Source organism: Lactuca serriola, chromosome 8 (assembly GCF_051521515.1).
Source record: "Lactuca serriola cultivar US96UC23 chromosome 8, Lser_US96UC23_V15, whole genome shotgun sequence".
Taxonomy (NCBI): Eukaryota; Viridiplantae; Streptophyta; class Magnoliopsida; order Asterales; family Asteraceae; genus Lactuca; species Lactuca serriola.
This window is the reverse complement of record NC_136415.1, coordinates 192684192-192697568: the sequence shown is the minus strand read 5'-3', so window position 1 is coordinate 192697568 and position 13377 is coordinate 192684192.

Below are 13377 nucleotides of genomic sequence, written 5' to 3'. Positions count from 1 at the left end.
GCACCTCCTTCCATATAACATCTCAAACGACGGTCGGTCAATATTGGCGTGATAACTTTTGTGTCGGAGAACTCGGCCAGTGGAAGGTAAATATCCCAACTGCCTCCAAAATCTAGTACACAAGTCTGGAGCATATCTTCGAGCATCTGAATCATCCACTCACTTTGGCTGTCAGTCTGGGGATGGTTGGAGACTCACCTACTGACCTTAACAGAACTCACATAGTGACGAAGAACGACTCCTTGCTTCTACTGACCTTAACCAATAAAGGACAACCATCACTACTCAGATCAAATCCAGCAATCTAATACCTTATCTAACTTCCCAACATACAAAACCATTCTCGATCATAACTAATATGGCTCCACTTCGCAATCTAATCCGAACGAAATCCTTACGACTCTAAACTATCCTGCTGACCAACATTTGCATTTTTTATCTATCCAAGATCTTTTGAGCTCCGAGCTGAATTAACAATTATCTGAAGCACCAGATTTCTGACCCGTCGCTGAAACTGACATCCTTTTAAATAACTAAACCACGAAACTCTGTCCAAGAGTCTGCCTGGAAAAGCTACTATATCCTACTTGTATATAAGGCTTCAACAACCCTTATATTCCAACCATGGATATCATAACCAACCATCACACCAATGCAATGTAGCTTACATCACGACCGGACTGATACAACCCACAATCTTCCATGATTCCACGACTGATGTGGCATTCCTACAGTCTCACTACCCATCCTGCCATGGTCTAATCCCACTTAAAGGAAACTACGAGTCAAATTGTAGATTCACAACACTCTCACGGCTACTCATGGACCAGGTGAATGTTATGGGTCACCCCCACGGTCTTACATCACTTCTACCACCACTTGCCAACCTAGTTAGTATTACGACCACCCCCACAGTCTTACAACACTTTTATCATTATCTGTCAACCTAGTTAATGCTACGGCCACCCCGCAGTCTTACAACACTTCTATCACTATCTGCCAACCTAGTGAATGCTACGCCTACCCCGAAATCTTACAACACTTATATCACTATATGCCAACCTAGTGAATGCTATGGCCACCCCGCTGTCTTAAAACACTTCTATCACTATCTGCCAACCTAGTGAATGTTACGGCCACCCCGTAGTCTTACAACACTTCTTGCCTGCCTACCAAATAAATCATGGGTCGAAGCCTCGTTCGACTATGCCCCAATCAAGTATTCGGGTTATGTTTCGAGTCCTAAAGCCTTTATCAGACAATAATAGGTAGAGAGTCTCTATCACAACCCTCAACCTGAACCTATTCACATACCCTCCATATGCAATCATTGATGCGCAAGGTAATCTGAAATCTCATTCCTTGTGCAATCCCTTAGTCCAAGTGGTTTTCCCCCGCTTGGATTCAGTTGCACTCTTCCAACCACAAATTTGATAGATTTCCAATCTATCTCGTAACCTGACTACTCGAAGTTATCGTCAACCTGAGCTCACAAGTACTAGTGTTCCGTTACTAGCCAATCCTAGCGAACACACAACCACCAAAATTTAATGAATACTTTCCAAAATCTCAACGAGCTCAATATTCCTGAACACTTTCCACTGAATCCACTATAAGTCTTCGGTGACTTTATCGAATCATGAAGAACAAAATCTCGACTATCGAAATGGGTACCCAAACAATTCAACAACCTACTTGCACTTGAGAAATTCCCATGGGAACCTGCAACTGACCACACTTCGAAGGTATGAACTTGAAAATTACCAATATTATATTAATGATCAAACCAAGTTAAATGCTTTGCTACCCAAAGCACTTGTTGTGATACAATTTCAAATCCTTGAGCCCCTTCAGCTAGTAACCAAGATCTCTAACCCTTGACCGAAATGGACAGATCACCAATCCAACTACCCACTTTCCGAAAGAATACGATGCACTCAGAACGTCTGTAACCAAGTCCATTTAAAATTCTATTGTCAATCCCAACATCTAAAAAACCCATGCGGTCAATTCATCACTTACACTCTGGAGTGATTGTTCACTATTTCTCTTGCCCTACTTGTAGTAGCAATCAGTTCAAGTCTGTCAACAATCAACTGATATCCATCCTGAGCAACACAAGTGCTCCTGAATTCTGACTCCGTTGTCCCAGAAGGGGACATCTAACTTACATAAGGTCTTTTCTTAAAAGCTCCCGAGGCGAAGACCCCACTCACAATTCCTGAAAACATAAACCTGGAAATGGATCCTTTGCACCCATGCTCTAACCAATCCTTTACACTCCACAACTATCTTCAATTCTAATGACCCATCGAACTTGCACTACAACCCCTCTGACCCATTGTGCTAATCCTACATGTCAATTTAACCACTGACCTCCCAAGAAAAATCCTCAATCTTCCTCTAAGTATGGCTCTCGATATGCAAAATGGAATATAAATTCTTTGAACAATGACCATAGCAATCATAAAGGAACCCTGAACCTTATATGGGGTTATCAGAAACTTTTCAACATCACCGCCTCAAACCTAACAATAGCAATCTACATAATTCTGATTAATGAGGCGCCCAAAGGACTGTACCTTAACCCATCAAAATTTGGGGAAATTCCAATATAGTTATAACAATTTTACCACACAAAGTATATTTGTTTGCCAACACAACACTGGCCAATGAACGTACTTATTATAGATGGAAATATCATTAGAGAAATGGGGTTAAATGTACATACCTGGGATTTCTTGAGGCTCGACATTGACCTTTTGCAATACGATGAATGTTGGGGTCTACATTCCCTCCGTTACCCATGTCGGATAGTCAGATTTGAAATGAACCGGCTGTTGATAATGAAAACATATCTGATCCTTCTTACAATATCGATGAACATGCTCTCTTTCCCCACACTTGAAACACCTAAACTTGTGACAAGCAGACTCGTGAGTTCCCCCACACTTGCCACACATATCATAGTCCCCCTGAATTTTTACAGCACCCAAGTCATCTGCATCGAACTCTCCACCTCCCTCCAATTGTTCTGAATCAAGTGTTCACCTTCTCTTTCTAGGTTGTGCCTCCATATCAAGATTTCCTTATGTAGAAACATTAACAACATCTCTTGTAGTACGTAAGATTGTGGTCCACTGCTCGAATTTGACAATCAGCCTGTCAGTGATCCGACCAAAACTCCTCCAGTAAAAGCTTGAAACCTCAGTGGTAATCCAGTCACGTAATCATGCGTCGCCCGCACCAATATTAGAGGGCTTTGCTTCTCGTCCAAGCATTCAAATCCTATTACACAAGACCAAAATGTCATCATTAATCCATCACACCTTACCCATTAATCATAAATCTACATATTAACCCTCTACCGACTTCTTAGAATCCTCGTGACGTTTCCCAATTCAAGTACGGATCCTATGCTTTCAGTAGTATAGGCCCAATACTATCTTCCACACCTATCCATACGTTCCTCAAGAATTATCCTGAATCCTCTGAGTCACTTTCTTAAATCTGTACTCCAAGTACCCGCTAAACAGTGCAACCAAACTCACTACAACACTTCTTAGGCTCTCCTAGGTTCCTTACGTCACCCTGCCATTAGCTGCTGAATAACTCCCACTAATGTCAGCTAACTACTTCATGAATACAATCACTTGCAACAGAGCTTAGATAATCATTTGGGTAAAAGACTCGACCATACAATGGTTGGAGTCAGACAAGAGATGTGTAATAGGGTAAAATCCATCACTCTGAGTTTATTTAACCTTTGCAACATGTAACTTAAATATTCACTTAATAGTTAACTCCCATCACTAAGGGGTCCCACAAAGCACAAAGCAAGCAGCATTCATGTAGCCACAAAACAACAAAAGGACATCTCAAGCTCACTTACTATTACCATGCTAGGAACTTCTACTTTCACTGTCGGGTTCTGTATGCATGAAAATTATACACAATATAGGAAATACGATCCTAATCGTATATAATTTTTAAATCATACACTTAGCAATCACTTTACCAATATAGATTCCAAATATAGCATATCATCCAATTCTGCTAGGCTAGAAGGCATCACATATCATGCCAATCTATCATGCAATTCATGAAAGAATCCCTAGCCTCATCCTAGCATGCAAGCATTCAGATCATATATCATATCAACATGAATGGGTGTTATGGGAATCACTTGAGCTTGGCTGATTTCACACATCAAACCCCCTTTTTCTTTATAAAAATCTTTTCATAAACTTCTTTTCTTTATAAAAATCTTTTTAGAAATTTATTTCCATTCAAAATATTACCAATTCCTCAGTTTGAATTCAGACATACCCGAGAATGTGCCTGAATCCCTCAAACCAAGGCTCTAATACCAACTTGTAATGGCCCAAAAACGGTAATAAAATTTTTCATTTTAAAATGATTAATTTCTTTCACTGATTGTACCAAAAACCATCAATTGTTAAAGTTTTCAAAAAATCATAAGGGGAGGATGATGTGCCATCATGTCGGGCCCTTCCCTTTTGAACTGGAAGTACCTAAAACCATAAAAGAATTGTAAGCACAAAGCTTAGTGAGTTACCCAAAATACCACATACTAACATACAAGTGAATGCTATGGGCCAAATCATAGTCTTACAATCATTTCCTGTCATAGGCCAAATCATAGTATTTCTTTGTTATGCCGACGACCAAATCCCAGTCTTACATACAAGTGCTAAGGGCCAGATCCTGGTCTTTCATTCATCTGCCAGGGGTCAGGTCCTGGTCTTTCATAAAATTGCTAGGGGCCAGGTCCTAGTATTTCATGCAAGTATCCCAGAGACAACTAGCCTTCTACACAACAAAGTAATGGGACGACATTGGTGCCTTCGACCCATGGATCTAGTGAGAAAACCCACCTCTAATAGAAGATAGCTGAATCAACACTCGATCTGCTACGAACACTGCTCCTCACACAAAACATAATCCAGAAATGACTCCAATCAATAATTCGGGTTATATCCCATACCAATGGTCCACTCATCCTTCGTCTTATTAAGAGCAAAAGACCATTTTGCCCCTTTCCCTACAATACCCAACTAATCTAAGCCCAAAACCCTAAATGGTCCAAGGCCCAAAATCGATCCAATAGGCTTCTAAGAGAACGCCTGGCATCCAATAAATGAAGTCAGGCATTCGAACGCCCATCGTTCTAACCTAAACGCCTGGCGTAACCACAAAATCCCAAATCCTTAACCGAAGTCTTAATGGCTTAAAACCGAACGTTTAAACTTCAAATCCAATGCTAAAAGAACGTATAAAGACATAAAGTTGCAACCTTTATGACTTTGTATAGCTACAAAGTGCCTAACACCAAAATATAACTTAAATCTCACTCTAAAGTTCCAAAACTATTGCATGGAAGAGTATCAAGATCCAAGCTTGCATTTTTTTATTCTAAACCCTCCAAATGCTTGAAAGGACAACCCAAACCTATGGATCATTCCAAACACACAAAAATCAAGTTCATAGGACCAAAAAGAACATAAAGCTACACTTAAGCAAGATCTACTAAAGAATTCATCAAGATCTAAACTTTATACCTCCAAAAGGTGCTCCAAGTTGCCAATAGTTCAGATCTAAAGGCTAAAGAGCAACACCAACACTCCAAAGATCTTCCTTCTCCACTATGAACACTAAAATTATACCAAAATGTTACTCCAAGGCTTCAAAACACTCACACACACTTACGGAAATGAGGGTTATAAGGGACGGAGGCTGGTGAGAAGAAACGTTTTGAGGCTATGATAGACTTTAAATAGGGTACAAACCATAAAACTTAGGGTTTTTCCAATGCATGTGAATGCCTGGCGTCCACAAACTTATGCCTGACTTTCCAACGCCTAGCGTTCCATTCCCAACGCCTGGTGTTTGTGACCAAAATGCAAAGTTAATACAAAGCAAGGCCAACAATGCAAATACCTGGAACCTGGCATTACACAAAGCGACATTACCACACCAAACATCCTTCAAATAATACTTTTTTTCCCCAATACCAACAACCCTTTTAAACAAGTCATTAACAGAAATGCCCTTCCCTTCCAACTCCTTATCAATTTGAGAGTTACTCCACCACACTCCTTTTATTGATTTAATGGTTATCCATCAATTAACAACAAATTATTAATGGACTCAATGCAAGAGAATAATAAGGATTCATATATATTTTTGAGTCTCCACCGCCATTTACCAAGAAGAACTATATTTGTTGAGTCAAGGCACCCGACACCAAGACTGCCCTTTCTTTCGGTTTAACGAGAACCTCCCAGGCGACCCAATTAATATTCATTTTATCTTCATCACTACCCCCATAAGAAATTTCTCTAATGCCATCAAGTGTATGAATCACCTTCCTCAAAGCATAAAATAACGATATATAGTAAAGCGGAATGCTATTTAGTTCATTAATATTTAATGGCTTCAACTTTTCTAGCTGGGAGTAAGAAACCAAAAAGGTCTTCATACCACTTGTAGTGCTCAAACCTCTGCCCCAATAATTCAATAACTTGATCAACTATGTACACAAAATACTCAATCCATAATGATTGTTGTCAAAGTTTATGTACTAGTTCCAATTATTAAACGTCACTCTCATAAAAGCATCTTTTTTAATCTCATTTTATTATTTTTCTAAAAAAATACTAGATCAATTCCTTAACCAGAAGCTGTAATTTTGGCATAATTCAAATCCTTTTCAAAAACTATGGTCTCGATAGTCTTTAAAAAAACTCAATAAGTGCTCATATACTACCTGTTGCCTCATCAATACACATGGTTTCTTACTAACACTTTCTCACACTCTCGCTTTTCACTATCTCGTTATCATTTTGTACTCTAACTTGGTTTTTGATCAGTCATAGAGCTTAAAGAATTATGTACACATTGTGTTCTTGCATTTACTGCAATTTGATTCATTTGATTGATTTCATAACTTATCAATAACACCATTTAGTGCAGAGTTGGACAATGATGTCCAAAACTTCTCCTAATAATACGATAAAGTACCATGAAGCCATACACTTTGTACGCCATTTGCAAAAGTGATACTCATTCTCTAAAGTTGATCGATAACTCCATGGAATTCATTATAATGACCTATGACATGGGTTCTGTCATGGTATTGTAATTTTGTCGTTTGTTTAACCAAGAACAATTTTTGCATCCAATCTTTCAACCATACAACTGTTCAAGCTTGTTCCACAAAGTATGAGCATGTGTTTTCCTATTAATTTGGTTCAAAACATCATCATAAAATGATTATGAAATATACCAAAAACCCTACCGATATGTCATATATTCCACTTCAAGTTAGTTTTCATTCTCAAGTTTATAAGTAGTAAATACATGTAAACGACGATTATTTCCAGAATTTTACAACACCTTGGTGATTTCTCTCTTTGGCAAACCTAATTCATATATTATTAGTCACTGCCCAATACATGGGCAACTTGGGCTTAGGCCCAGGGCAACAAAATTCTAGGGGCATATGATAGTCCAAGGATCTCTATAGTGTACATAATAGTGGACAAAAAAATTAGCCCATATCTTGTGATATGATCCGTTTGGACGTGAGAAAGTAAGGGAACGACAGGCACCAAACAACCATCACATCAATTTTGTATATGAGCATTGAAATGCACATGGAAAAACGAAACGTCTTCTCGTGCCTAAAAACTTAATGTTGTCAATATGTCTAGAAATCTAGAATATGTCTCTGTTAAATAAAAAGTAAGAATTGGTTTCCTTATTTTGCACTTTCATTGATAATAAATACTCTCAAATATTATTTCCTAATTTGTGAAATCTGATTTCTCTAATCTGGTCCGGTTTTAAAGATAGTGGTTCTAGCCTTCTAAGTCTAATTTTGAAATCAGATTACATATTCAGTGTTTTTGTTATTTGTTTTAGAAATAAGATTGTTTCTTGTTGGATGTTTCAACAATTAAAATTGGGAGAATACAATTTCCAAATCCATTTATAATTTATTTAGCTTTGTTTTAGAAAACTGATTTATTTATTCTCTATTTGATTAAAATAAAAAAAGATCCAAAGTCTCAAATACCTATTGGATTTTTTGTATCTAATTTCTCCATTGTTTGAGGCTTTGAGCTCGAAATCTGATGCTTTGTATCTAATTTTATGGTTTCTTGAACTCTTAGAGCTTTCTAGTAAACTTTTTGACTTTATGTGGTTTGCTTTAGATGAAAGTACTAATGAAATTTTAGGGAAATTTCAAGAATCAAAGTTGCTAACCATGGTACCTAAACTCTCGTAATCATATTTATAAAAAGAATATGTAAAATAATATAGGAATGAAGAAGACATGTTTGTGAAAAAAATGTTATCGTGTTTGCAGAAAAAAGATTTGTTGTAATTTTTGTACATGAACTATATCAAGGAAAACTATATTTGTTTTGAATTGATTTTTCCATTAACCTATTACACTAAGGCATTTATCAAGTTTGCATTGAAATTAGAAGTAGAGTTGTTCTCTAGTTGTTGTAAACTTATTTATTATAACTTATTGAATATAAACTTTTACAGGAATGCCATTTTTTGTTCATAATAGAGCTCACTTCAAAAAATTTCACCAAATTAGTGTCACAAAATATAGTAAAAGGTGAAATTATTAGGCTAACATGTTTTCTTGGTCTACTTATTTTAGTAGTTAATGCCCGATTATTTAAAGATTTGCTAAAGTTGGAGCCTTGTATGCTTGCAGCGTGGGCTACGTCTCTATTTTCAATCTCAATGTTTCTCTCCTAATGATGAACAACAACGACCTTTAGTTTTTTTGTTTGATTATTATACTTCTTTGTTTTACATTAGTCTATTACTTTGACCAATAATGTTCTTTGTCTCTTCAATCTTCATATACTTTTATTTTTAGACCTTGTTATTTTAATTTGTTTGGTTAAATTTTGGTATGTTACATTTTGCATTATTCATTTATTCTAAATTTTTTTAGGCTTTACTCTATATATGTGTGTTTTTGGAAGATGAAACTGGCCTTGCTTCCCTACATCTGCATCTGCATTTTCGTGTTAGATAAACTTATAAAAGTTTGATTTGATGTTGGAATTGTGAAATTTTGTTATATGCTATTATGACATCAGATTGGTTTTGATATTTTGAGCATATAATTGCTTAATTTGTTATGAATTGTTGTTATTGTGCTTTATAATTGTTATTTTAAAGGAGTTGGTAATAAATAATGGTTTCGGTTCTTTTGGATTTGTGGTTCTAACATACTGTGTTTTTTAACATAAATTTAATGGCTTTATATCTTTTGAATATCAAATACAACTACCAATAGGAATTTATGTTTTGACTGTTAGTTGTTTCGAGTTTGATTAATTTGTTATGAATATGAAAGTTACCATAATTGTCAAAACTGTTATTAGTTTAGTTTTTTCATTTTTCATCTGATATTTACAAAAGTCCAAATTATTATATCTCACGATTTGCAACATAAAAAAAACTTGTTTTATGTTTTTTCCTTCTTTGCTCGACCTTTATTTGGTTAGAAATATTTTTTGTTATGTAAAAGAAAGATGAACAGTTTTCCTCCACCATAACCATCACATGCTAAATATAGAAAACGAAAATAAAAATGTAAGGGCATATTATTATTCATCTTATCCATGACATTAAGAACCAATCGACCGGCCCTACATATATCTACTCATATTTTATTATGTTCTTTGTTAAATCATTCAGTGGCTCATATTGGCATGTTAGGCGTGTCAAACCCAAAAAATAATAGGGGTACAAGGGAATCCCAATACACTGTTTTAATGCATTAAAAAGTAGTACAAGACAGTAGGGTCTAACCACAGATACACGAGATAAAAGTCTATACCTCTTTGCGCAAGTTACTTTGATCACGAAAGAGGGTTTTGTTCAAAAAAAAGTAAAATGATAAAATAACAATCTATTTTAAAACACCCAGAAATTTATGATTGTTCAACTTGATTATGACTTGATGCAATTTATGATTGTTATTCTAAGTTGGTACTGAAAGATATTAACATGATCTGTTATCTCTCTCTTGCCAAATTATCTAACCAAAACTAGGGATGTCAACGGGACCAAACAGGAGCGGATACCCCGTTTACGTAGCCCCCGGTTACCTCCATTGCCCCGGTCCCGGTCCCGCCCCGGTTCCCCCGGTTTATAGGCTTAAAATTCGATTTTTTTTTGCTAAAAAACTGCTTTGTTTTAGTGTAAAAAAAACTATTTTAATAACTTTAAAAGCATAAAACCTAATCTTTTAGACACAAAAAAATTAAAAATCCAACATTATGAATCCAACATTACAAAACGACAATTCCAACAATCTTACAAATATAAAATACGACAAATCCAACATTACAAATATAAAATACTTACATGTCAAAAAATATATGATCAATTCACTATATCTTCAACATCCATTAATTGGAAACGGGAAAGTGAAACCTACACTAAATCTAAAATTAGAAAATCTATTTTATATATGTATTTTATATTAAATATATAATTTTTACATAAATGTACAACCGGGGCCACCGTGGGAGTACTGGACGAAAATACCGACTCCCGACCCCGATTCCGAAAACAAACGGGGTTTAAATTTTGCCAACGCCCCCACCCCCGCTCCCGTTTTTTTTTTTTATTATTTTTTTTTTAAATTCAGTCCCATACGATATCGGGGTCCCATGGGGGTTTTTGACATCCCTTACCAAAACACGCTCTTTGATTAGACATAGCTTTACTAATTCAACCTAAAAATGCTCTTAGATTATATTGAAAAACTGCATTAAGTTTTGTACAAGCTTCCCAACAATGTTCATTTCTTTTCATACACTCGGAAGTGTGAAAACATGTGATATATGTTTTACAATAAGAAAACTTATTGTTTGTTACAAATTATTAACTTAATAGAATGATTAGGTGCCCTATAGGTTAATTAACTACAGAAAAATTCAATTCATGAAAGTAACCAATCAAACACAAATCAAATTCAAGGATTCTAGTTTAAACAAAAACATAATCACTAGAATAGAATCACAAATGAAACATCAAATCGTATGACTCAATTCAAGCAATCAACATGTTTTGAATAAGAACTACAAATTAGGGTTTCTTACGCATACATGGCTAAGAACAAATCAATCAAAAAAAGATGGAATTGGAAATGTTTAATGCTTACAAAAGGAAATTAAAATTGTTGCAATGATTAGTAGCCTTCAAGAATTCCTAAAAATCTCCCAAAATCGCCAGAGAAAGCTCCAAAAACCGTATGTCTCTGATAAATGTCAATCCACTCCAATTTAACACCACAATTAACTGTTCACGTCTATTCCATGAGACCATCCGTTTTTAGCATGACCATGCATTTTTCCCATATGTTTTTGGCGTCATGTGTCTTGACCATTTGTTTTTAGCACGACCCATGTTTTTTGCTAAAAGTCCAATAAGTCTTCACTGTTGGCTCCTTCTTCAGTCTAGCTTCACCACGAGTCATGTTGCTCAAATATAAGATAAGAAAGGACGAATACAACCTGTATCGGTGTGACATGAACCGTGTTTCAAACGTAGTCCTTTGCTATGATGATAATGCAACAAGGACTCGGGTGATGTCTTCATGTTTTCTTCCATGGCATGACCGGTCCACCTTCTCTTCATACTCCAAAGATCCATGCTCCATGTTTCAAGTTTCATGCTACATGCTCCATTCTCCATGCTCCAAGCTCCATAATGCCTACAAAATAAATCAAAAATAGTGAAGTACCATACATTCTTAATAAAATATGCAATTGCCTAAATAATTAACTAAATGCAAGAATTATAAAGTAGAACGCTATGAAAGGACGGAAATAAACATGAAAAATAGGTGCATAAAATGCACCTATCAAACCTCCCCAAGATTAGACCATTCTTGTCCTAAAGAAAGAACAAAATGAAGAATCACCCTAGGGAAGACGATAGGTGACTAAAGAGAAACGAAGATGAAAAGAATGGAAGGAATGAAAAGGACCTAAAGGAAATTAAAAGTGAATGCATGCAATAAAAGAAAAACTAATGAAAATAACATATGTAAAAAAAATTAACAAAGCTTCAAAGATTTGTTTTCAAACATCAATGCAATAAACAAAACAAAACGAACAGATTCAATCCAATTAACCTCATTGTGTCATACAGTCGAAGGGGTACCTGTCGTGCCTTGAGATAACTGCGGATTAACCCCACAACGATATATATATATATATATATATATATATATATATATATATATATATAACATTTAACACAAGATTTTTAGTCACTCCCTAACATAAGTCAACAAAATCAAAAGTTACAACACTTGTTCACTTTTACAGGTATTGGGTTAGCACATGGAACAAATTATGGTCTTACTCTCGTAAAAACATGTGATGAAAAACATGCTTAATTATCTTCATTTTACAAAGCATGACAATGACCGACTCCAGCTATTTGTTGACTAACAACAATCTTTCTCTAAAAAATATTTTTTAAAAATTCCCTAATATTTACCCAGATTGGTTACATGTTCCAAACCACTTACACCAGTCAAAGTAGTTTACTGCCAGCCCCGATGTCATACGTTTAAGTTCAAGTCCAAGAGGATCTTTTGACAGTCAAGCTTATTTCCTAGTTGTGTTCATTTATGCAACTCAAGTTGTGGATTGTCAACTTATTGACTCTTGACTCAAAACTTGTGGAATTGTCCACTTATTGACTATTTTTTACTCTTTTCTCTCTTTTTTCCCTTTTGTTCCTCTTTTTCCCCTTTTTTCTCTCCTTTTTACTCTACGTGTTTAAGTTATTTACTTAGCCAAATTCTTTATATTTTCATCCTTGACTCTTTCTATTGTGGGACATCTCACGGTCTATTACCATGAGAGACTTTTAAGACATTTTTCGGGGGGGACTGATGTAAACGCATAAAGACCCATAAGTATAGTTGGAAACAATGTCCCCAAGCAGGATATTTAGAAGGGAATAGGTAGAAAGGATTTTTTAGAGCGCTGGAAGATTCGAGTCACTGTAATTTTATATTCATTTTATGGTCTTTTGAGTTTGGATTTTGGGTGTGATTGACCACTTACTACTCATAAGACCGGTCGTGTGTTCCAAAGGCTAACCTAAACCTATTGTTATGCTTCGGTGTCGATAACCTCATCATTTTCTATTTTGCACAAGTAGCTTCGGGAGACGTGTTCATGTGTAATTAGATTTCTTCAAGATTTTTTTAATGAAAAAACGAATAAGTTCTAATCTCAACCCATGATTCATTTACCACTTCAACTGATTCAAGAAGATTAGGTTCCT